The sequence below is a fragment of the Cyanistes caeruleus genome, chromosome 5 (assembly GCF_971803275.1).
Source record: "Cyanistes caeruleus chromosome 5, bCyaCae1.hap1.1, whole genome shotgun sequence".
Taxonomy (NCBI): Eukaryota; Metazoa; Chordata; class Aves; order Passeriformes; family Paridae; genus Cyanistes; species Cyanistes caeruleus.
In genome coordinates this window covers 51,931,332-51,956,336 of record NC_141705.1, presented here as the reverse complement: position 1 = coordinate 51,956,336, position 25,005 = coordinate 51,931,332, and the positions used below count along the sequence as shown (strand labels likewise).

At 39.4% G+C, this 25,005-nt stretch overlaps 1 protein-coding gene across 6 annotated transcripts in view; it reads left to right on the top strand.

Moving 5' to 3' along the window:
* The window catches only part of GRID2 (glutamate ionotropic receptor delta type subunit 2), a 672,274-nt gene that overhangs the window by 248,118 nt on the left and 399,151 nt on the right, over positions 1–25,005 (top strand). Inside the window, exon 1 of one of the 6 annotated variants that reach the window (XM_086888569.1) lies at positions 20,617–20,874. The exons of the other annotated variants lie outside the window; for them this stretch is intronic. The gene's annotated coding sequence lies outside the window, so the exon portion shown is untranslated. Of the gene's footprint in view, positions 1–20,616; positions 20,875–25,005 lie in introns of those variants that run through there. 6 annotated transcript variants of the gene reach the window in all.

Below are 25,005 nucleotides of genomic sequence, written 5' to 3'. Positions count from 1 at the left end.
GATAACCCTTTCAAGTGAAGAAGTTTTTCCTAATACCCAAACTGAGCCTCCTCTGGGGAAACTTGGGGCCATTTCTTGTCATCCTCTCACTTGTTACATGGTAGAAGGGATCAGCCTCACCTCACTCCAGTCTTTGTTCAGGCAGTTGCAGAAAGCAAAAAGGCCTTACCTCAGCCTCCCTAGACATAAGTATTTTGAATGTGTTTCAACTGTCTCCTGAAAGATATTTTGCTCTCTATTTTAGTGTCGTTATTATTATTGAAACTTCTGAAGCATGATGGTGTGAGGGGAGAGAGGTGGCAGGAAAAATCAGGACATTGAGATCCAGAGCATGCTGGCATGCTGACCTCAGGGTACCACGCAGCAGGACGCTGTGTAAAGGGGAAAACTGTCTTTTTGCTTCCACAAAGAGAACATTCAGGGGAAGGAGGAGGGAGGTATTATCTTCACAGCGAGGTCAAAACCTGCTCTGTTGGTATGGTGTTGGATAAGGCTCTGAGCAGGCTTGATCACAGCAGGGGGAGGCACTTCAGCATTTTCTTCATATTATGGTCAGAGCAGATTGCCCTGAATTATTCCACCCTGATGATGTACATCTCCAGGCTTGCAGCATTCCTGCTGCCATCCCCTTTGTATGCAAATCTAGGATAGCAGTTTTCCAATGCAGGTAAGTCTTCATCTGTCAAATGTGATCATACTCCAAAGGCTCAGGCTTTCTGTTACATGCTAGCACACAAAATATAAGAATCCTCTATTTGTGGTGTCTGATGGTCTGCTTGGAAAAATTCAGGTGTGTGGAACCATCTTGGAGTGATCCCAGGGTGATAGGCTCAGTGTAATTTCAGATATATGGAGCTCCTTTCCTGACTGTTTCCAGTGAATTTCAATACAGGATTTTGGATGCAATTCCTGGATGTTAGAAGCTGTGGTGAACTTTTTTCCCTGGCATTGACACTACTGAAATTTGTAGCACGGCCATAGATGACAGACTTTGTGAAACTGCACATTATCCCTCTCCATATGGAGTCACCATGTTACAGACTTCCAGCAAGGTGGGGTTACTCCATGGATGCTTTGATTGAGTCTGCTGCCCTTGGACAAAAAAGTAATAAAATGTGGGAAAGGAATAATCATTAACCATAGAATGATAGTCTTCTGGGACTGGCCATCTCTTTTCAACCATGAGCCTTTAAATTGTAAACCAGTTTGTAAGTTGGTATTTTGGATCCTGAAGCTTTCACAGACCTTTTGGGAGAGCTTCTCTGAAAAGGGTAAGACATCTCTACCCTGTCTTAGATGTGTGAACTTTCATCACATTGAAGACCAAGCTCTGTCCATCACAGGAGCTGTATTAGTTCAGTATTAGTTGGCCCTCTAAACAGAAAGTGGTGTGATCAGATCTCTTGATTAGTGTTCAGGTACAAAAATTAACAAAGTATTGTATAGGAAATCACTTATGACTTATTTTCTCAGTTAAACTGCCAGTGGATTAATTTCCCTGCCTTGCCCTTCTGGAATAGATGAGAACAGTCCTAATCAAAGCTTTTGTGAGGTTAGCATCAATAGATTGGATTTCCTTCTTCCCTATCAAGAACAGCAGCATTGTTCTTCTTTTTACAGAGCCATTAAACAGAAAGGAATTTTCATACTTCTCTTGACTATGAAAAAGAGAGGTAGGGGAAACCCAGATGCTATGCAGTAGTAGCAGAAGCTGGACACAATTATATATTTCTCTAAGTAATCAGCAGAGAACTAATTTATCCTTCTTAAATGGAGGCCCATATGCTCATTGATTTTAGCCATACTGTAAAATCTGTTTTTCATGCTCTGTGTTGGGAAGTAAAAAAGTCTGGAGTGAATAAATGTGTTTGCCAATGTTAAACCTTTCATTGTATGAGCAGGAAAGCATTTGTGATTGCTGAAGCTGTCAGTGTTTACTGCAACAGACTGAAACATTGAGGCAGAATGATCTGTGACCTGAGGATTGTATAGATCACTTATCAACTAATACAGATGGTCTTTACAGGTTTAGAGTCAGCATATTTAAATATTGCTGTATTAGGATGCTGCTGAGTCACACCAAGGCATTGTCCTTCCTTGTTAAATCTTCTGTCAGTCAGCGATGGCTTGAAATTATGTATGAAAGCTGAAGGACAAGGCTTAGATAGTTACATATCCTCTATGCCTTAGTTTTTTTTCACTAATGTGAAAAAATTATTTAGTGCATGGATTGGTGTACTAGTAAGAAAATGTACTCTGTCTTCACTTTGTAAAAGGATGCATGTTATTCAGAGATACTGGGTGTAGTTTGAGAAAGTAAGTGTTCTAGAAAAGCAAAAATGTATGGATTTTGAATAAAAGAGACTTTCAGGAAATACTTCAAGATGAAGGGAAACTTGTAGTGGACTTGTAGCTCGAAGTGCTATGGAGAATTTCATCTTTTCAAAGGTATTTGCATTTCAGGACTACAGAAAGCTGAATAATAGGAAAATTTTATTAATGCTTTTGCAAGACTGAAGATTTTTTGGGAGGGCAAAATGTCTTGGTGTTTACTTTCTCATTATAGTATCTGTCATAACAAATTTAACTATTACTTGCCTATGTTTGTGGAAGCATGAAGAGAATTTTTCAGTGTGTTTCAATCAATTTTGTTTCTGTTCCACATGTCAATAATGTCTGCAAAATCATAATTTACGCTAATGCAGGTATCTGAGGACAAAGCTGGTCTTTGTAGCTATAAACATCTTGGAATTTATGAACTGACATGACTGTCATAAAGCACTATTTGACTGGAATTAAACCATTAACAAATGTTTAATATCTCAGAGGGGACTGTCAAAGGTGAATGCTATTATCTAACCATGTCTAGACTACTTGTCAGGCTAGCAGAGGAATTGGCAAGTCTGCTATTTTTAGTTAGGATTAAAATAAGTGTCTTGAACTAGAAACTGAAGTTTGTGTTATCTAAAAATACCAAGTAATAAGCATATGTTTTATCTTTGAATATGATCTCTTTTTGTCATACTTGGGATTTATTGGAGTTATGAGCTTTTAGTACTCACTCTAATGAGAGATGCTATGAGAGCAACAGTGCATTACCACTGTTAAGTACTGAATGTTTCAACTATTTGGATTTATTTATTGGTAGTTCATTGAATGTGTTTTTGGTGTCCTTTTCTGAATGACTGTGGTCAAATCACAAAGTTTGTTGAACTCATAATTAATGTCTCCTTTGATCCTGGTGACCTTTGGATCATGTTGTAAGCATTTCATATTTCCCTGTAATTTTGTTCTTTTTTGAAGTGCTCTGGGATCTTAAATGTGTCTTTCCCTGAGATGTCCTTGGACTCTCATTCTTTACTTTGAAAAAGTGTTTATGCATCAGGGCATTATGTAAATCCAACAGATAATTACTAAGTTAGTTACTAAGGTAGTTGATCTCAATGAGGGTTTGGTGTAAACATCTGTTGCTTATATGAAAATGATTTTTCCCCCCATTATATTGACAAAGCAAATATTAAAAATGGCTGATGAATTTATTACACTTAAGTAAATCAGAGTCTTCAAAATTCAACTATGAAATGAGAATTTGAGCAAACAGCATTATTACTCCTAATTATTGTTCACTATTATTTTAAATATGAGGAAAAGTTGAATACCTGTCTGTACCTAGCAGGACATCACTTTCACTGAAATTCTGTGCTAATTAGCATACAATCTACAATAGAGAGATTATGGGTTCACTGCATATTTTTCCACCAGAAAGCATGTTTCTGTCACAGTTCAATCCAACTGAATTCCATTCTTGTACAGGACTTCAGGGAACTCAGGATGGGGTTGTTAGATTCGTGTTAGGTTTAGAATTTTATTTTGTTGGTGGGTCTGTACACTGGGTTTCCAGTGATGTTTTTGTGTCCACTGATAATGACAGAAATCTCTACATCATACTACAACTTCAGGTGGATTAGGATGTGCTACCTAAGTGGTATGGGTTTTGCACAGCCATTTTTCCACAGCTGTTAACGGCAAACTCGACCAAGATTGCCTATGGGAAATCGGAGTCAGGAGTGCATCAGCTCCCTGAGGCTTCTGCCTCCCCACTTGGTTTGCAATACCAGCATTTTCCAGCACCTTCCTTCTAAATAATACCTTTGTATATAACTCATATTTCTTTTGGTGTCCAGATTTGTGTTGGGCATCTGGAGTGATTGATCTAGTCTCTAATTGAAACAAGATCTCTGCAAACTACTAAGACAATACTGCAGCCCATTTCTGCCTTCAGCTTTCAAGAATGCAGCGCATGCTTTATATTGGTATTTCTAGGAGTGTGTCTGTCCCTGTTCTGAGCATTCAAGGAGTAAGGTCCAAAACTCTGGAGGAAAAGAGTTATTAAAGTGTCAATAAGAAGTAAATCTCTACCAAGCTTTGGCAGCGCTTACCAAGTTCTGCTTAGCATTCTTTAATACTTTGAGGCACACGTAAATGCTGTATTATTCATTGTCACTGTGTACCTTCCCACTAGAGTAGCAATGAATTTGTTCCCATGCGTTTGCCTGCTCTGTTGAACTCCACTGAATTCAGACACTCAGATAAGAGGTGTGCTTAGGAGCTGCAAAACAGACTTTGCTTGTTTCCAAGCCTGGCATCTGTGTGATTGACTCCGTCATCCTCTCTGACCCCTGGTCCAGCCCCGCTGCTCAGAGCTGCGGCAGCTGTGGAACTGTCCAAAGGGGCTAGCAAAGGGTTAGATGGCTGCTGGGTCATTATGCAGATACAACTGTCAGGAGTTTAGCTCCCTGTTTGATGTCTGGGAACATACAGAAAAACAGCAGTCAGATTGTTTTTCTACAATCTCTCCACAGACCACACTCTTGTAATGGTTTTAAAACAGTGCCCATAGGTATTTTCTTGCTACATAAAAATAAACTCTCGTACCAGGAACCTAGCGAGTATGTCCTGATGGTGCTGTTACTTAGACTTCATAGCTGTGGGTCAGTGACATATGAGTCCATACTTCACAACTCCATAACACTTAATATGTTCATATGTCATAAGACATAATATATGGTCATAAGACATGATATATTCATATGTCCATAAGGCATATAAGTCCATACTTCAGAACCATTGGGTGTTAGTTAAAGACAGAAAAAAGGCTTTTTTTCCTCCAGATAAAAGCATTACATTTATTTCCTTATTCTTGGGACAAATTAATCCAAGGCAGTAGGATGGTATTTCATCTTATTAACAGAACTGGGTCTGCACCAAACCTCAGAGCATAGCAGTCCATAGTCATATGGACTTTGCTTTCTCTTTCCTTGTCACTTTTATAGGAGTGTTTGCAACCCCTAACCAGCTGTCACCAGGGTTTGCACATCAGGAGTGGATTCCTTTCTGCTCTGGTACCAGGGGGTGTCAAATGCTTGCTCTCTGCTGGACCCTGTAACTCATGCTCTTCTTCCATTGAGATCTGGAGTCTTCTGTGGTGTGGGAAGAGGTTTTTGAGAGATAACTCCTGCAAAATAGCAGTGCAGCTCAGGATGAAGTGCCTCAGTGGTATAGTCCCTGCCATCTGGGCTTTTAAATCAAGAAATATTAAGGGATGAATTGAGCAGTTTCCTAAAGAAATACCTGAGAAGCCTCAGGCAAAATTACAGTCATGTTTATGGACCTGAGATCAGGGTAGCTTTGATGGTGTGCTGTTTTGTAATGACTGCTCCATCTTTTGCTGGCAGCCAGCTCCAGTTGCTTCCCCTCATGCCTCAGTTCCAGTTTACTTGGGTGGCAGGTGATGGTAAATAATGAGTATTACCCAATGTCAGGTGCTTCTTTGTGTTGAATTTTTTACAAATAACTTAAGCCTGATATTGATACCCCTTCATTGAGTCACACCTCACTTGGAGTTAGGCTCACTGCTGTGTGTTTACACTGCAAATTACAGGGTGATGGATGAACTATTCAGTCTGACACAACACTGGTTAGCTTTCTTCCCAGTAGCAGTGTATCTGTATTGGCTCCAGACCCTGCTGCAGCCTGAAATGTTGCTGAGCGAAGGAGTAGAGGGATCAAAACTCCTGCTGTGCATGGCAGAGCCACTGCAGGAGGGAGCCTGCAGGAGAAGTTGCTCTGTGTTTACTGAGATGTATGAATGTTCACAGACGTGGTGAATGTGTTGCTCCTCATCAAAAAGTTTCTGTTTCAAAGTAAAACAATAAAATTTGGCACACTGTCAGAACCTGATTTCATGATGGCAATATTATAATAATGTTGACTTTTAATTAAATGAAGTTGACATATTTTAAGTCTGCAGATTAACCATCTGTTGCAGCATTAATGAATATCCTTCATGGCATCAGATCAGGACCCATGTTTTGTTATGTTTTGCCTTTTTTTTTTTTCTTTTTTTTAATTTCCCCAGATAGCTCTCTGCAACATATATTTGTTGATTAAAGCATGAAATATTGGCCAGAATCAATTTGGATTAGGCATTTACCCACTGCTGGGAAATGAACTTTGTGCTGGGGATTGGTATTTCTGCACTTCTTCTAGGTTAAAATGTTTCCGAACAAGAATTTTTGTTAATTGTCTTTTGTTCTTCTCTGTGCCAAATGCATTCCTTCGAACTGCACCTTCTAATTCATGGCTTGGGAGGTGGCCCTGTTAACATACTCATCTTTTGCATAGATAATCATACTTGGAAACTTCTCTGGGTTTCTTTATGAAGGTGCAATCTTTCAAATGGCTGTGTGAACTTAAGTAAAACAACTCCATGTGTATATTTTGTATATTGCAATATTCAGTGGCAGGTGTATTATGCATAAAATAAAAATTGTTTTGTAAAAATGACTTCTGCAAGCAGGAGCTAAACAATATGCTTAGTTCCATTATGACAAGGTAACTGTAAAGATGACATTATGCCATAATTTGCAGCTGCATCTTCTTTTGCTTTAGGTGTTTATACTGCTTATTACTGATAAGAATTTTGTTTATAAAATGAATTAATTTTACTGTAACTTAATCTTGATGAGCATTATTTGTCCTCTATTGCCCTTCTGTAGGGAAATGTTTGGATATTGCATGTGCCTCCTGCCTTATTTTCAGAATGTCATTTCTTCTGTAGATTTTTACTGTTTTCATTATCACCGAGATCCTTTTGTGAACACCAATTAAGATGTCTTTCTTTCTTTGAATGTTGGAGATGTAACATTAAATTTTGTTTCCATGAGAGTGAGCTTAAAATAATGGCAACGGCCAAACTGTGTTTTGTTGAGCGTTTCAGTCTTTCTTGTGACTGCAGTGATGGAGGTACAAGCACAAGCGTCTTCTTAGGTCAGATTCCTGATGTTGGTCCCATGAGGAAAGCAGGCCACATTGAGCTCAAGTGAAACAAACAAGTCTGGTACTTGATTTTGCAGTGTATTTTTTCCAGTCCTGTGTTACCCTGTGTTATCCTCAGAACAAATGTTTAGGCCAATTAGAGTTGCGTTGTTTGGGTTTGGTTTTTCATTTCCTCCTAACTTGAGGCAGTGTGGTAGCTGACAGAAGCATGTGGATAGCCTGATAACACATCCTGAATTCTTTTGTTCACAAGGTCTACAAATTCTTCTGGGGTCTCAGTAAGTAAGACAATGAGATTTGAGACTTTTTGAGTTTATTGCAAAAAGAATGGAATTATAAAAGGTGATTGCAATCTTATCTCTCTTGTGATATCAGAGATGTAATAAGTAAATGTAATTTTAAATCCCTTCTAATGCTGGGAAGTTTGACTGTCTCCATCAAAAGAATCCCTTTACGTTTATCATACTATGCAGATCCTGTCCATGATGAAGTTTGTCAGCATTGTGGCCTTTGGACATTTTGTTTGAATTTCTGGAAAGTAAACAAACACGTTCATCTTTTCTGCTGTCAGGTAGAGGAATGTTGTTTTAGGTGTGTTGCTTAATCTAGAGCAAAGACAAGGTGGGTAGATTGTGTCACACACCACTTTAGATCACATGTGGACTAGATGAGAACTACATACTTCTTCCTCTTACAAATTCATCAGTTAAGTCAGCTCAGCAGCCACTGAGATGAGCTGAGAGCTGCCCATTCCTTCCACAGGAAAGCACTAGAGGCAAACAAGGTGTATGCTCAGGTTATGTAGCTGCTACTTCTGCTCGCATATGGGTCTCTCTGAGCAAGGCTTGTGGTTATTACCTTCCCTGGGCTTTGCCTGAAATTGCTGTCCCCTCATTACAACATTTTCTGCAGCAGCTCACCACAAACTCCTGGCTGGTTTGTGGAATGGTCAGATACAGCTGAGATGCTCTGGTGCAGCCATTGGTGTGGCATTGCCTTTGTCAGTGATAACCTCATGGTGTACCCCAGGCATCCCCTCACTGCGTGAAGAAGCTGAGGGGTGAGCAGCTTTGACAGATGTCCACTTTTAGCAAAGCCACCTTCTCTGCAGCAGGGCTCATGGTCTGACTCCTAGGATGAGAGACAGAGAGGCAGAGCTCTGTGCTTGAACTCCCTTGGGACTAGCCCTGATGTTCTGGTCATTTTAAATCCTGAAAAGTCAGATGCTGTCTGACTCAAGATTGATATCTGGCAAAAAAATGAGGAAGAAAAGACAACCATGTCTAGGGCTTTTAAAGTCAGTAGTGTCATATAATGTTAATTTTCCATTTTAAAAAGCAGCCTTTGAAAATATCTTCTGTATATCTGCAGGGATACGGCTTGATATCTTCCATTAATTAGATTAATTAGAACATTTAATAATGTTCTACTGCAAACAGGACTCACTAGTTAGCTGCTGGTTTTACTCTAACATTTGAAGGAAAAAAGCCCTCTTGAGTGTAGAAAAAAAACTATTAGAGGCTTGGGTTTTTTTAAGAAGGAGAAAAAATCTGTGCACTTTTGTTAGGATAAACATTGTTAGGGTTTGACATACACATTTTTTATGCCTAATAACTGATTGATATCATTCATCAGTATAATTTGAATCACTGTTATCCTGAAGGGAATTGCCTGATTAAAAATATTTATCTCTCAAGAAGATGAAAGAATGCTAACGTATAAAAGATTAGCAAGTCAAATTTTCTAAATTCAATGCAAAACCAGAAAGTAAAAGGTTTTCTTTTCCTCTTTCAGCAGTGGAGTGTAAGGAGCTAGCCTCCCCCTCACTGTATTTTCCCTATGTTGGAAGGAAGGAGTTTAAGCTACTTGGTGAGCACTTCTAGTTCTTAAGATCTTCCCAGTAAACAAGCTGTCAATACTGATCAATCCAAATGCCAGCTCAGCTGTGAAAGGGCCTCTGCCTCAGCTACTATTAACAACCTGAAATAGAAATTAAATTCATATTCTTCTTATAGGCTTTTCTTCTCATTGTTGCCACCTGCTCAGACACATTATGGCAATTCCTCTGGAAGCAGAGACTTCACCCTGTGTCTGTCTGTCACTCTCTCAAATTCCCTCCCTTTAGCTCTTGAAGATCAGTTCATTTGAATGGACTGCCAGCTGTATGGGAGAGCTGGTGTGCAGCTGCTGTCTCTTTGGATGCAGTTTAACCCAGGCTGGTGCCGAGTGGTTTGACAACCTGAAGCTGTGGGAAAGATCTGTGAGAATTAATTTGGCTTCCACCAAGGAGGCAAGGCCAGGCTTCAGAGCTCTGGTCCTTTGGTGCTGGGCTGTGCAGCCTGCTGAAGGTCAGGGCTGTGGCAGCAGCAGCACAAGGAAGCGCTGCCGTGTCCCAGCCGTGCTGTATCACAGGTGCCAAGGTAAGGGTAGACTACAGCAACCCATGGAGGCAAAACAATGGAGGTTGCCAGGGAAACCTGGGTTCTTGACTCTGAGTGAACACAGAATATGAAATATCGACATAAATATTGTGCTTTGTTTCCTAAGGATGCAAACTCAAATAAAAGAAGTTGTCAAGCTTTATTGCTTTTGTCTGCTCTGGAAATTCTCCTAATTCTGGCGTGATGAAATCTTGTCAACAGAGCTTATATTGAAGTGTTGTATACCTTTCATGTTGCAAACATGGGAGCCTAGAGAGGAGACAATGAGGTATATGGTTAAAATCATAGAATTGTATAGGTTGGAAAAAACCTTCAAGATGATAGAGTCCAGCCCAGCACTGCCAGTTCCAGCACTGAACCATGTCCATAAGCACCAGGTTTACATGCGTTTAGAATATCTCCAGGATTAGTGGAGATATTTAAAATCTCTCCACTATTTCCCTGGGTAGCCTGTTCCAATGCTTGATAACCCTTTTGGTGAAGGAAGTTTTTCTCAGCATCCAATCTAAATTCACCTTGGGGCAACTTGAAGCCATTTCCTCTTGACTTATTCCTTGTTACATGGAAGAAGAGACTGACAGTCACATCATTACTACCTCCTCTCAGGCAGTTGTAGAGTGATGAGGTTCCCCCTGAGCTTCCTTTTCTCCACACCAAGCTCCCTCAGCTGCCCCTCTTCAGACTTGTGCTTCAGACCCTTCACCATCTCTGTTGCCCTTCCCTGTATACACTCCAGGAACCAATGTCAACTTGTCATGATGGGCCCCAAAAATGAACACAGCACTTGAGGTGTGGTCTCAGCTATGCTGAGGTCAGAGGTCCAACCACTGCCCAGGTCCTGCTGGCCACACTATTCCTGGTCCAAGTCGGGATGCCATTGTCCTCCTTGGCTGCCTGGGCACATGCTGGCTCATATTCAGCCACTGTAAAGAACCCAGGTCCTTTTCCACTGGGCCACTTTCCAGCCACTCTGCCCCAGACAATGGGTGCTTCTGGGGTTTTTGTGACCCAGGTGCAGGACCCAAAATTTTGCATTATTGAAGCTCATATGATTGGCCTTGGTTTATCAATCCAGCCTGTCCAGATCCTTCTGCAGAGCTTTCCTACTTTCCAGCAGATCAACTGCTGCTCAGAAGTGTGTCAGGACTCCAAAATGGCAGTGTTAAGACCCCACATACAGCACAATTTTTGTTACCTTCTTTCTAGCTTGTACTGATTAGTGCTGAGTTTGTAATTTATGATTTGGTAGAAAGAGCGTATTGGAAGGTAATATTTTACAGTGAAAATTCACTGTCTTGAAGAAATGTTTTGGTGAATAAACATAATGAAAGTTGATCCAAAAAGGTTACATTAAAATATGTCTAAGTAGTATCTAGCACTGTGAAGGCGTGCTGGTTTGGCATCATCTTGCACTGAAAGTATACAACATTGCAGCATCCTTGTGAACCGAAAGTAATTTGTTCTTGTGTTAGGTTTTGTTTTCCTTTAACAAAAAAACTTCAAGGTTGAACTGCAGACTTCTAATCTTCTGATCAGAAAGCCAAACATGTTAGGGAGATATAATATGAAGTGCTGCAGAATCCAGAGTATGTAGCTGGACGCAAACTCTGCTTGTATACTTGTATTCTCTGCTTGTCTGGGCTTGTTTTGCCTAGAAGCTCCTTTTCCTAGTGACTGGAGCAAAAGAAAAAGAGTGGTGGGAGTGTGTTAGCATGGAGTGAAACCCCAAGAAACAACCCCTGTCCTGAGAAAGTTAGTTTGTTTCATCTGGAAAAGAACTGTGACTTAAGTAAGGACTATAGTATATGCAAAGACAAATTACAATTTGGTCGCGTGCATGTCTGGCCTCAATTTCTGGTATGCTTCATTTATCATTTAGGATGGAAGCTTCCATCAATTTAGGATGGAAGGATAAAAGAAAAAAAATATCATGGGAAGTTGTTGCTGTAATATTTTGACAGCCAGAAGGGATTTAGGTAAATCCTTCATGTAGCCAGGCAGAAATACTTAAAGGTAATACAGAACTACATTTCTAAGTGTGGGTACCTATGAGGAAAGTTCAGGGTCTTCTTTTAAGATGTGGGATTGGAATAAAATTTTAAATGCTAGGTAAACGAAGACAAGCTAGCAGTAGAGGAGGTACAGCTGTAGCAGCACTCTGCTAGAGCAAAGCTAACGTACGTGGGTGTACTGAGGGAGTTCTGCCTTGTTCTCATTGGTGAACCTTAGACAGGCATGAAGTGGATCAAAGTCTGATGTCACAAACGTGAGCATTGAGCTAAAACTAAATATATTTATAGTTTAAAAAAACCTCTCCAGTACTAAACTGTGGTAAATAAAGGAGACCAAGCACTGTGTCGTGGAAATGTGTGGCACAGGCTACTAGGGTTGGTAGATGAGCGCAGCACTTGAATTTCTCTCTCTCTAAGGAATACATATAATTTGAAATGCTACAGATGGAATTGTGAAGCTAGGGATCTGTTGCCACTTTCACTGCAAGAATATGTAAATCTGGGGAAGTCTTGTTGCCAGTATATCTATGATTCTCTTTTCCTCCAGAGATAATAATCTTAACATAACTGATACTACACTACAGTACTTGATTTTTATTTTTTAAAATTTTATTTTTTGCTCTGGATAGGAAAAGAATCAAATTTCAGGTCTTGACCATTAATTTATAAAAGGCTCTAAAATAGCTTTCTTTTACATGTCTTTTGGTCTCTATGTTTGTAGCTAATTAGACAGATACCAAATGCAAACACCTAATCCTGTGTATTGTTTGCCTCTTACTGAAGTTCTTTAGAATGAAATACATCTGTGTGCTTGATGGGGGTTTTTCAGCATTGCCTCTGACAAATACGGACCTCCATGGTCAGAACAGCAGTCTATCACATTCTCTGTCAGTATATGACTTCAGCTGAGCACAAGCTGTTCAAAATGCAGAGGGCATAATGAGAAGTACTTTAAGCCACAGAAATGGAAATTATTTTAATTTAAATTTAAATATGCATATACTGTATTTTAATAGCATTACACTGTGTTTCTTAGCCACATGGGCTTCCCTTTCACAGTGTGTCCAAGCCAAAGGATTTCCTTTTCCACATGACATACCATATGCCTAAACTTCCTTTGAATTCTTACTCGGAACTCCAAAACCAATCACTGTTCCTAACAATGGCAGCTCTTTGATTAGTAGCTGATCTTAATTGGAGGTGAGTTTGATTGATTTTCTTGTATTAAGTATGTCAGAATCATGCTTTGGTTAATATAACTAAGATTTATGAAATTTTGTTTCAACTTGCTATAATTTACAGTTTATCATTCCAAATGCATCCTTCTAATGCAAAACATAAATGAAAACTGACAGTTCTTCACACAGAACATCTTCTGAAACTGTCACTTGGTGAAAACCATTATCAGTGGAAATTTAGGTTGTTGAGTTTTTCATATAAGTTTCTTGATACTATTTAAAATAGCCTGAAAATGTAATTATTTCGACATAAGCAGCATAAAAATAACCATGGTTCTCTTTCTGGAGGAAGTTTTTTACAGAAGCATTCAAAAAATACCTCAGATGAGGGAAGTGTTTATGATATTTCTTGCTGCTGATGGCTCATTGACAAATGCTGAACCAACTCTTGCAAATCTGTGTTCATTATTCATTGGTATTTGCCCACTCTTTTATGGACTCTAAGCCCCTTATCTTTAGCCTATTCCAGGTAATGCCAAGGGAACACAAAACTATTTTCTTTAACCTGAGAGCTCTAGTTTAAAAAAAAAAATAAAAAAAAAAATTATCTGAAACATCCTGAGTGTGAAACTCAGAATGGGAATCGGTGGTTTCTTAAAGAAATTATCGTGGCCCAAATCTTCTGTCTTCTTCCATGCTGCTTTGCAGTGTTCCTGCAGATTGGAGCAGCAGGGCAGCTGGCACAGCTTTCTGCCCAGGGAGTGTGCTGAAGGGAAGAAAATCCCTTGGTGGCATCGTGCCAGGAGAGCTGTCTTATTTCACTCCTCTTTGCAGCCTGCAGTATGAAATATGTGTCAGATGACACCTTGGGGAGCAGGGAGAGGGGAAAAAAATGTCTAGAGTGAATCCTTGAGTCCAGCAAGGCTTTGTTTACTTTGCTGCATTTGAGCACAATTTAGAACAGCCTTGAGGTGGCTCATATTTGTGATTTGATTATGAAAGGAAAAGGGGAAGGTCAAGGTATAGGCACTACTGCATCAAGAGGATAAGGATAGGCCCTACTGTGAAACATTCATCTCAAATTTATTGATCCTTACTGTAGAAAAACAGCACAAACTGCATGGATTAAAAAAACAAAACCTTAGTGTTCAGTCATAAAGTTTAAAAAATAAGATCCATATCTGTTCCTCAGCCCAAATTGTGGCTGTGGGTAATTTCAGAAATAATTCTTAAAGAGGACCAGGTAAGAACAGGAAACCAGTGTGGCTCTTACTATCAGAAAGACTGATTTATGAAGTGTAAAACATCAATGGACAGAAATTGCCCATAATCTCATAGGAGCCCTGTTGCTGCACTCTTTGGTATATTTTCATTTTCAGAGCAGAAAGATATTGAGGAGAATTGAAAAGCTAGATTTCAAAACAGCATCAGAAAGAAAGGGTCAATAGAGGAGCCAGCAAATCTGTTTAAATTTAGTTGCCGAGGCAACTGTTATAAACTTATGAAATTTGACAGAAATCTTTCTATAATGTATTTGGATTCATGTAAGCACAAATTGCATCAGAAAATATGAATGTTAGGATTTCAAAATCCCAAATATTATGAAAATAGCTGATAGCAAAATTAAAATTGCTTTCTACTTGTAATCCACTGTATTTTTCTACATAGTTGTATGGTAAATTAGTTTTTCCTGTGAAGTCACACATTATTTTCTCAGAGGTCTTACAAAGAGGGGAAATTGTTTGTTGTTCAGTGCATGTATTTGTCGTTTTAATCCTCCCTAACGTATAGCTGCATGTTATATTTAGTGTATTTCATTGCAGCTTCGCAGTAAATACTCTGCATCATCATCATCATCAGTGTTGTAGTGGGAATTTTGCATTGGAGGGCTATGGTCTTGAAGTGCTGCATAAACTTTAATGAATTTATCATAACTATGCCCAAAGGAAAGTTGCTGCTTTATCTCTTTTTCACAAATACACAATTGACTCTTCAGGAGATTATGACCAAAACTGTCAAGCAAACATTTGTTTGAAGAGGCATGATCTGAATTTTTATAGGCACCGAGTTTGTACGGTAGCCTAGAAAGCCTTTTCAGTCCCATGCTGTTTGACTGCTTACTACTTCTGTGAATCTGGCCTCAGGTGTTGCCCACTGAGCATGCAGGAAATGAGAAAGACACAATTAGTAGCCATCTGTGAAATGTTTGCCCTGAATCACTGTGGATCCTGATGGTGGAGATGGTGTTGGAATCCAATTCTCCGGAGTAGCATTCAATTGTCTTGCCGTTCAAACCCTCATTTCTCTTCTGTATCCAGCTCCATTTACTAACTCCTTACAGCATTGACACAAACGAGACATGGACAGCAACCTTCACTGCTCAGCCCTGATTCACTTGTGTCAAATGTCCCCACAGTACGTGCCGAATGAAGCACTCATCCCACAGGAAGGGAATAAAAAATGCATTTATGAAATGAAAAAACTGATAGTGTAGAGAGAACTGGATACAGGCTTTTTGCCTAGATTTGAGTACTTGCCATTACATTCTTAATTGTCTTTCAGTTCAGGTCTTTTGATTGTGAAATATTTTGTTTTATATATGGCAGGCTGTTAATACTTATGGTGACTTCAAGTACAATATCAGATTTGTTGCCCAGGCTGGGGTTTGTCTAGATGAGTTGTTTTATTAGATAGCAGATGGTTTGGAAATTGTTTGCTGTGACAGGCCTGAGTAGAATTGGAATTCTCTGTTCCCAGATCAAAAGCAGCAAGCTCAGGAAAGAGGAGAGCAAAACTCCCACGTTTCCCATTTGAACTGAAAAAAGCATATATGTGTCTATTATTGAGGGAAATGAGGTTCACTACACTGATCATGAATCCTTAAGCAACTCTGATCAATCACAGGATGAATTTTAGTACACCCTTAGTGGCAATATTGGCAGTGATCTTCTCTGACTTTCTTTGAAGTTTTTTTAACTTTTCTGACCTTCTCCACCCTTCTGTTTTTCCCTCTGTTTTTTTTACTTGTGCCCATCTCTTCTCTTTAATTTCTTTTTTCACTGTCCTTTGCCCATTTTTACTCTTTGCTGTTCTCTGTTGCTCTCTCCCCTGCTCTGCTGTTTTTTGTTTGGTTTGGTTTTTTGATTTTGTTTTTTTTTTTTTACATTCTCTGACCTTTCCTGCCCTTCACTGTCTCCTTTCCACTCCTTTTGGTCCCTTGGTTGCTGCCTGCCCATCTCCACATGCAGATCTCAGCCTTTTTTTGCCCTTCTGTTCTTCTCCACCTCCTTCAACCCCTCTATCCTGCTCTCCCCTGTGTGACAAAACTATAACTATAGGCCAGACACCCAACTCCTTTTCTCTTCTCTTCTGCTCTTCTCTGCCTTTCTCTACCCATCTTTCTTCCCCTTTTTACCTGATGCCTATGGCATCAGGATATCTGGAGTTACCACTGCTTAATTTTAGTGCTATTCTCCAGAATGAGTAAATGCATTTTTTTTCCTTATGCTTGAAGCTAACTCTTGATGATAGCTGCACATCACATTAAGCAATATCTTCTTAACACACTTGATAGGATCTTTCTGCATTTAAATGAGGGGCTAAAGGTGAAAATGATACCATCAGCCTCCATCTGCAACGGATATCAAAGGAAGGAGCAGAAAATTCTGCTTAAAGACATAATTGTGATTAATAATATTAAATACCTTACAGGGAACTTCTCCATACCATAAGCTTTATACTTGGATTGTAAATATTTGATCCTAAAAGCACAGGTTTATCTCACATTTTTCATAGTCTATATCCTGTGTTTAACTGGAAAAAAATGGGGGAGGAAAACCCTAGAGGTAAGAGATTTCATGTGCACTGAAGGACAAATTGCTGTTGCATGTAATACGAACTGTCTATTGAACTGGAGTGATTTACCTTTTTGTCTCATAATTCCTGAGGGCAATCGCCATCTCAAATAGTAGACAAGTAGAGTAATAGCATAAAGCTCTCTTGGGGAAAAAGTAGTATTGATTCACTCTTGTTTGCAATTAATATAATTATGGGGCATTTATCTTGTGTTAAAAATATCTGTAGTTAATTAATTAATTAATTGAATCCTGTGTACAAATGTGGACATTGAGTCACTGGTGTTCTAGAGAGACCCAGGAGCTGGTCTGGAGAGTAAAAACAGCAGTAGAACTTCAGCTTGTGTGCTAAATCTTTAATACTGCTTCAGACCTTAGAAACCATGTCACACAAGCAAAATGATTTTAAGTTTTGATGTTATTGAACCTGAATTAATCTAAGTCAGTCAAAGCACTTCTGGGTAGTGTGGTATACAGAATATAACAGTATTTACTGTTACTAATCTATGTAATGCTTCTATGGGATTTCATGAACTCAACAAGGTGTAACTGTGACTTTTCATATCAACATAGGCCCTGCCTGAAATAATGGGAGGTGTTCTTTTCTTATTTATTTTATACTGTAATAAGGCTTTTAAGTGCTGTGCTTTTTGTGCTGTTGTGTTTATGGTGAAAGGTCAAGCTAAAGAACTGAGCAGACCATTTAAACCCTGTGGCATTTTTCCAAGGAAGGGTAAATTAAATTTAATGTCTTTGACAAATTCCAGTATGAGAATTTCCTGAAAATTTTACATGACTTGGGCTGCACACCTGTGTTTAGATATTTCTTTTAAACTTAATTTGGAATGAAGCAACAATTCTTTATTAATCTTTTTTTGACGAATCTCAAGGAAAAGTGACCTCAGTTAATGTTTTACTTTGGAACCAAATAAAAGTAATTTATTATATGTTTTGAGAGCTGAGGATATTTTTTAGCTTAGGTTAATTAAAACAAATCGGTCTCAATAAATACATGCAGTGTTTGGGTAGATCAGTTTCTTCTGTAGTCTCCATGACATACCATATTGTGTGAACACTACTATTTCACTACAAAGAGTACTTTCATCATTTATCACAGAAATGACTAATTCATTGTGTTACACAGCAAGTCACTAGAAAATGGTTTGAAGTTCCATGCTTATGGTACAAAAAAAGTTATACATTTGCCAGCTGTAGAGGAGCAGTTTTTTGTAAGCTTTCTGTATTTTCTATGAAAGATCTATAGGATAACTGAAATTTTTAGGGGCACACAGGGGCATGAAAAATGTCAGTTTTCTATCTTGACTACGTTGTCATCTTACAACATTTATTGACGAAGTCTTTGGATACTGAAGAACCATTTAAAAAATATGTGCAGCTAAAGAACTGTCATTATTGGTCATTAGAGCTCATAATCACCCTCTTGGGAAAGTGGCCAAGGAAAATCCCTTTGACTCTTCCTGCTGTACAGTTACTGTATTATGAAATGCTACAGAGGCAGCTATGGAGTCATGGAGCCTTGAAAGCTTGTCTGCTTTAGGTGTCCTTGGGCATGGCTGTACTGCACTGATGGACTTCCCTAGGGATTCCGTTTCCATGATTAGTGCCTAGCTGTGCCAGTGGGGTACCCCATCTGGCACGTGTGGGTGAGACTCCAGGAGCACTCACCCTCCAAAGTGTGTGCAGGCAGTTTGGATGGCTCGCACCTCCCAGGGACGCACTTAGAACGACCCAATTCTGCCAACACATCTCTCTAAAGGACATATGGCATGGCCCACACCATCCATCTCCCACTGCTGGGAGGATTCCATGCATGGTATGCCTCTTTGAGGGGTACTCTGCTCAAAGCCTAGGGGGATCCGTGCCTTCTTTTCAATACAGAATGTACACATGCAAAGCAGTTCTGACAGAGCTATCCACAAAGCCACGTGGCAGGTCAGTGAGGTCTATTCTGAAGTAATAACAGTTCATGGAAGTAATCCTCTTGCAGAGGGGATCCAGAAGGGCTTTGACAAAGAGGCTGCAGTCTGAAATGTGGAATAAGCACATATTTGGGAGGAGAAGAGAGAAGGAAAGGAAGCATGGCAGACTTAAGGAGTGGAGATATGTTGTAACACAGTGGTCAAATACCTTGCGTATCTGCAGAATTCCAAACTTCCCTTAACCAGGTCCTTAAATAGCCTTAGAAAAGTCATGTGTCATGGCAGTTGCTGGTCCACAAAGTATCTTTACCAGCTCTTCCACAGAGGTGTAAGGGAGCTAGATGGAATTCTCAGTGAGCTATGAGAGTTCAACTTTTTTTCCATCTTGAATGTTGAGGGAAGGTCTGTGTCAATAGTCTCTGTTAGGGCGCCCACTCCTTTAAGGAGTAGGAGCAGCACGTCAGGGAATTAATTTCTGGAACACCTTATGTTATGAATGAGTTTCAGGTGAGGCATCCTGAAAGAGGACTGCAGGATGGAATTAAGAGGCAGTGACCCTGAAAGGGTCCCGCCTCAAATCTCACATAAGTGATTGTGTGTTCGGACTGGAATATGGTTTAAAAAATATATTAAAAAAAAACATATTGGTGACTTGCTTAAAGAGTTACAGCCTTTTAAAATCTTTTTTTTAAGAAAAAAAAAAGCATATTTATAAAAAGGGTTTATAGTGACCTTGTTATCTTTTTTCACTGTAGTGCAGGATGAGACTGCAGAAAAAACAGTGTCTCCTTATTATGTGCTCCTTGCCTGTTGTGACTCAGAGTGGACTTTAATTTGAAAACAGGAGGTGGAGAGCTACGTTCCAGACTGGAAATGCTTCAGAGAATCTCTGACTGTCTAGGGTACAAAAGGAGGCAGTAACATAGGTGTATAACAAGATTGTCATGCCCTTCTGGAGCAGTAGCTGGAGGTTGAGATCTCTCAGCTTCCGAGACACAAGAGCATGAGTATCTGGCTACCAGTAGTCAGGACTGGGAGATCAGCCATCATCTCCTCTTCCACCACGACTTACTGTTCCAGGCTGTCCTGCACACTCTGAATTGCTGAATCTGAGTCTAGCTGTGTGATCACGGCTTGTTGTGATGCCATGCGTATCTGAGCAGAGATGAATAATCATATAAAAAACGTGTTCCAAGTGCAAGGCTCGTATTTTGGAATGGAATGTGTAGTGACTCATAATTTGGATGTCAGGACAAGGAGGGGAGCCGAGTAACTTAATTTTTGTTTGGCTTCATTAGATGGTCTTTCAGACTATCAGGAAGTTACTGAGGAATGCTTTAATTTTTTTCTTCCTTTGAAGGTCAAGACAGACATGGTTTGTATTTATGTTACTTTTCTGAGTTATCTGTCCTTCCCTGGAAATAGCCTTTAGTATGGAAGTACATCTGAAAAGATCTTGAGGGATCTCTTTCTGTGACAAAGTCCTCTCTTTTAGAATAGTACCAATTTGTACTGTCCCCAATAAGAAGAAAAAATAATTTTGTTTGCCTAATTTGACCATGCTCTGAGTAAAATATCCCATTGTCACTGCAAATGGATTAACCGTTTTATAAAGGTTTTCTTTTTGTTTGTTTTTTTTTGTTTGTTCTCTCAATGGATGGGTAAATCCACAAAATGCTTCTGACTGTAAAACTTCTAAGGTCAAGTAGTGCCTTTGCAAGACCAGTGCTGCTTGCTTGCACTTAAAAAAGACTTTTCTTGGCCCTATATGTCCTATGTGTTTATAGCATGTTTTCTGGCTTTACTGATCTGTGTGAAACTGTGGTTGGCCCCCAGTGGGACTTTGCAGCAGCAGGAGCTTCCAGCATAGACTTGGCGTGGCAGCCGGGACTATAAACGGCCTAAGTTTGGGAGCTGCCAGCAGGATTTGTCTTACCACATGCTGAAGCAGAAGCTGCAAAACACCACAGGCTTCAAATACCCCCAACTTTCCAAGTTCTTTTGGCCCAGCAGCTGAACAGCTGGTATTTTATGCTCACATGTTTTAGGCCAGAATTTTGCACATCTCCGCCTTGGGCAGCACAGAGGTAGCGCTGAACACAGGCCCTGTGGTGAGTGCGTACAGCTCCAGCTGCGCTCCTGCTCTCCTATTCCTCCTCCAGTGCCTTCGTCCTGGCTCTGGGCTAACAGTGTGATGGCTGGGAGAAGTCTGGGGAAGGTGCTTGCACCTCCGAGGAAGTCCAGCAAAGGCAGTCTTGTGTTAGAAAAGCATATTTGCTCTCACACAGGCGCTCCTGGGCCAAGGCACTGCAAGGTGTTATGTCTTTTATTTTTGTGTGTTTAGAAGGATAAAAGGGGAAAGGATACAAGCAGGCTTCTTTCCCTTTGGAGGCTGGTTATAACATAACTCAGAAGAGAAGTGTTCTTCATGTGTTATATTTGTCATGTATGAGAAGGAAGGGCCTTTTAATTGCTCAGACAGGGAAGTCCAGCAAGGCCTGAAGGGGTTTCTCAGTACCCCTTAAGTAGCTGGCAGTAAAGAGGTCACTTGGGTGAGGTTTCCTTGGTTATTCTGGCCATCAGGAGAGGCTTGACAGTAGTAGGAATGTGTATCTTTGTGTATATCCTGGCCTGTCTGGGGAGGAACACATGAAGTTCTGAGGCATGGCCATGTTATGTAAATAACTTGCCTGCCTGATACTATGGTGCATGAATCCTCCTGGTGCTGAGGAGGGTCTGAGGATGAAAATGGAGTAAATGTATCTTCTCTCAATGGCCCTAGTCCACAGGCCATATTATCTTTGCATATATAATAGGAATCTGTTCCCAGCTGTTCTTTACTACACACCAAAAAGGTCTTTTGGTGAAGCTACTACGTTTTTGTAGTCTTGTGTTCCATACCTACAGAAGCTACTTTTTGAATCTACTTCTTTACCAGAAAAGAAAAATGCAAGTGAATATAACATGTTTAATATTTACCTAGAACAATGATGAGATACTAGATGAGATACTTAGAGATACTAAGTTCCAACAGCTGGCAAGTGTGAATCATTGAAAACTTGCATAGGTGAGGTACAGAATATTTCTAGGATGTTCCAGTTGGGAGAATCTGTACAATCTAACCCACTGTCAGTATAAATACCTTCACTACACAGCCGAAGTTGATTAAGTTTGTCAAGATTTATTTACCTTCCTATGTCAATAGACTTCTTGAAAATTTAATTTTAAATGGGGAACTAATACAGATTTATTTGGAAAGGATGCATTTACACAGCATTTGCCAGCCTTGATTTTTAGGTTGCAGAATCATTAGGCATATAGTCATCTCTCTTTCCATTGCTTGCATTTTAGCCTGGATAAGGAACAAAAAAAAAAAAAAAAAAAAAAAAGAAAAAAAAAAAAAAAACTTTCAAGCACTTATAGGGTGCTTTGGGACTGCAGAAGGGTTAGGAAAAGATATCTGAACAGTTGACTTCTGTTGCAGACAAAAAGTCATCACAAACTCAGAATCTCTGCTGGCTTTACAGCTCATTGATCCTAAGAGAAGAGATGTTTTATACATGTATGAATGGACATGTTATATGTGGCCCTGCTTTGTAGCAATGGTCTGAAAGAAAATTTAAGTCCTTCCTTAACTGAATGATAGAAGGGTAAAAGCTATTCAGTAAAGATTGATGTTGGAGACAAAATTTTATGAATTTTCTTTTCTATGTCAGATCTATGCCTGATGGCCAAATGTGGCAATCTCCTCATGCTACCTCTTCTGTGATATGCTAGTTATGTTTCTTTTTAAAGTCCAATCAAGAAAAGGTCTTTCTTCATCCTGAGTAACTTGTAGTCATAGTTAATTAAAAATTCACTAGATTATTTATAGTTTAAATTTATGTGCTTATATTTTGTGTAAGTTCATTTATTATATTTTTTAAATGTGCTGCACTTTCCACCAGCTATGTTAGCTAAGGAAGTATAAAATGAAGCAAAGGCCTCTGGGATGTTTTAAGAGATTGAAGTACTTGTTTATCAGGCTTTTAAAAATATATAACTGCACTTTTTATTATATTATTATACAAGCAGTGTGAGCTATAGCATATAAAAAAAGGCATGTAGAAGCTCTCAGGAAGATTTACTTGAACATTATTAGTGAACCAGTGAGTGATCTGGCATTTTGTCATCTTAAGGGTTTTTCCTATTACTGTAAAACTGGTTTATGTGGGGTGTCAGGAAAGAGTGGACTACCAAGTGCTAGTGTTTTTTTAATAGCATGTGATGTACAAGGGGAAATTGATGGACTACCCTCAGACTTGTAATGATTTGGCAATGTTTTATTTACAATTTTTTAATCTTAGCCAATTTCTTCCATGGAATAGGTGGTTAGGACTCCTGTTTTTTTTCTGACATTTAGTAGCATATAATGTTATCTTAGAATTGGCTAATAGAACTTAAGCTGTCAAATGTTAAGTTTATTACCTCTGTATTATTAATTCTGAAGTCTTTATCAATTTATTTATTTTTCATATGGGAAATATAATGTAGACTCTGAGTAGAGATGTTTTCCATTTAAAGGGTTGTAGGACATAGATGTTGTGTATTGGAACACAGGTTTGTGTTTCCAGCTCAAGCAGAGACCTCAGTCAGTAAGTCTGTACCAGAAAAGTGCTGAAGTGAATACTCCAGCACAGATCAAAAGCAACTAAAGCCACATTTAGTTTTACTAAACAGCAGCTAGGAAATGTTAGTTGTGCCCCATTGCAGTAAGAATGCACTAAGAATGTACCTCAGCAACTTGTCAGTCTTTGTGGGCTCAAAGATTTGCCATTCAATTGTGTTCCTTCATGCTGCTGGTCTGTAAATGCTCTGGCTTTTAAAGATCATTGTTTCCTACTCTTGTCTATGAGAGTGCTTTTGTCAGTTCTTTAAATGCTAAGCAAAGGTGTCATCGTGTTAGCTTCATAAGATGGACTGAAACTTTTCTACATATTCCCTAGCATGCTCTTTTCTTTCTGTTTTATACATTTGAGGTTGATGTTCCTTAGGTTAGTTCCTTATACTTTGATTTCTTTATACCCTTGATATATCTTTCTACTTTTATCTGATGTTGTGGTTCAGATTTCTGGTTTGTACATCAGCCTCACACTATTATTTTATGCTTTAGTATTTGTAGTCTGGGTTCTGGGTTTTGATCTGCTTCGTTGTCATGGTTAATGTTAGTAGAAAACTCAGTGATATGACAACATAGCTAAGGTGGCATCCATTGCTCTACACCTAGCTGATTTCTCCTTTGTCCCTGAGACTCTTGAGAAGATCAGTGTTTTGATCCCATGCTTAGTTAAAAGCTGTCCCTGCAAGCTGAATCTCTTACCCACACAGTGCAGTGTAAACCTGGCACTGTGATCTGGCTCTCTTACAGCTGTGACCAGTTTCTCTGCATCTGACTCTGCAGCATCCCCAGCACCAGCTGGCAGCAGTGACATTGCTCTGGGGCAGTGGGGTGGCAGGGGGGCTCTGGCCATCCCTACTGGGATGGGATGTGGGCACACACAGAGCTTCAGTAGGGAGGGACAAAGGGGGAGCCCATAGGAGTTAAGAGATGAGCCCACAGCTGCTGTCCTGGGCAGAGTGCATCTTGTTTCCTTCTTTTTGGAGCTGACCACCAATTTGAGCAAAAAATAGAATTAGTACTTATTCAGAAATGTGAAATTAATGATAAATTATCTATTGGTGCCTCTTTTTTCTGTTTTACACTGGGATGGATATTCAGAAAATAATGCTTTTTTGAGAGATGATTGTGCTGTCCAGAATGCAAATTTTAATGCATCCTTGTTTGTTTTTTTTTTTAACTGAGCTCAGCTCACTGTGTCATGATGTAGTACAACAGCTTCCTGTACACAAGGTGGTGTAAGCCCTTAGGAAGGGCTCATGACTTGCTATGCTACAATGAATGAATAAACAAAAATCATAACTATTGGGCTAGTTCCTTTCTTATACAGAAGTTGAAAAACAATCACTTTCTGATATAATTTGTGGTCTATTCTATATTTGCTGTTGGTTCTCTCTCTAGTAATTCACCATTTCTTGTTCCATTGACTGTATGTAATATTTGGATTAAAAAATTATGAGGGATAAGTTTTAAGTAATGAACAGGCATTCTCTTTGTTATTCCACAGTGAATTCTAGTAGTAATCACAATTTCTGGTATCTATTTTTAAATTAATTTAGAAGAATTGATAGAAACTTCATGCTGC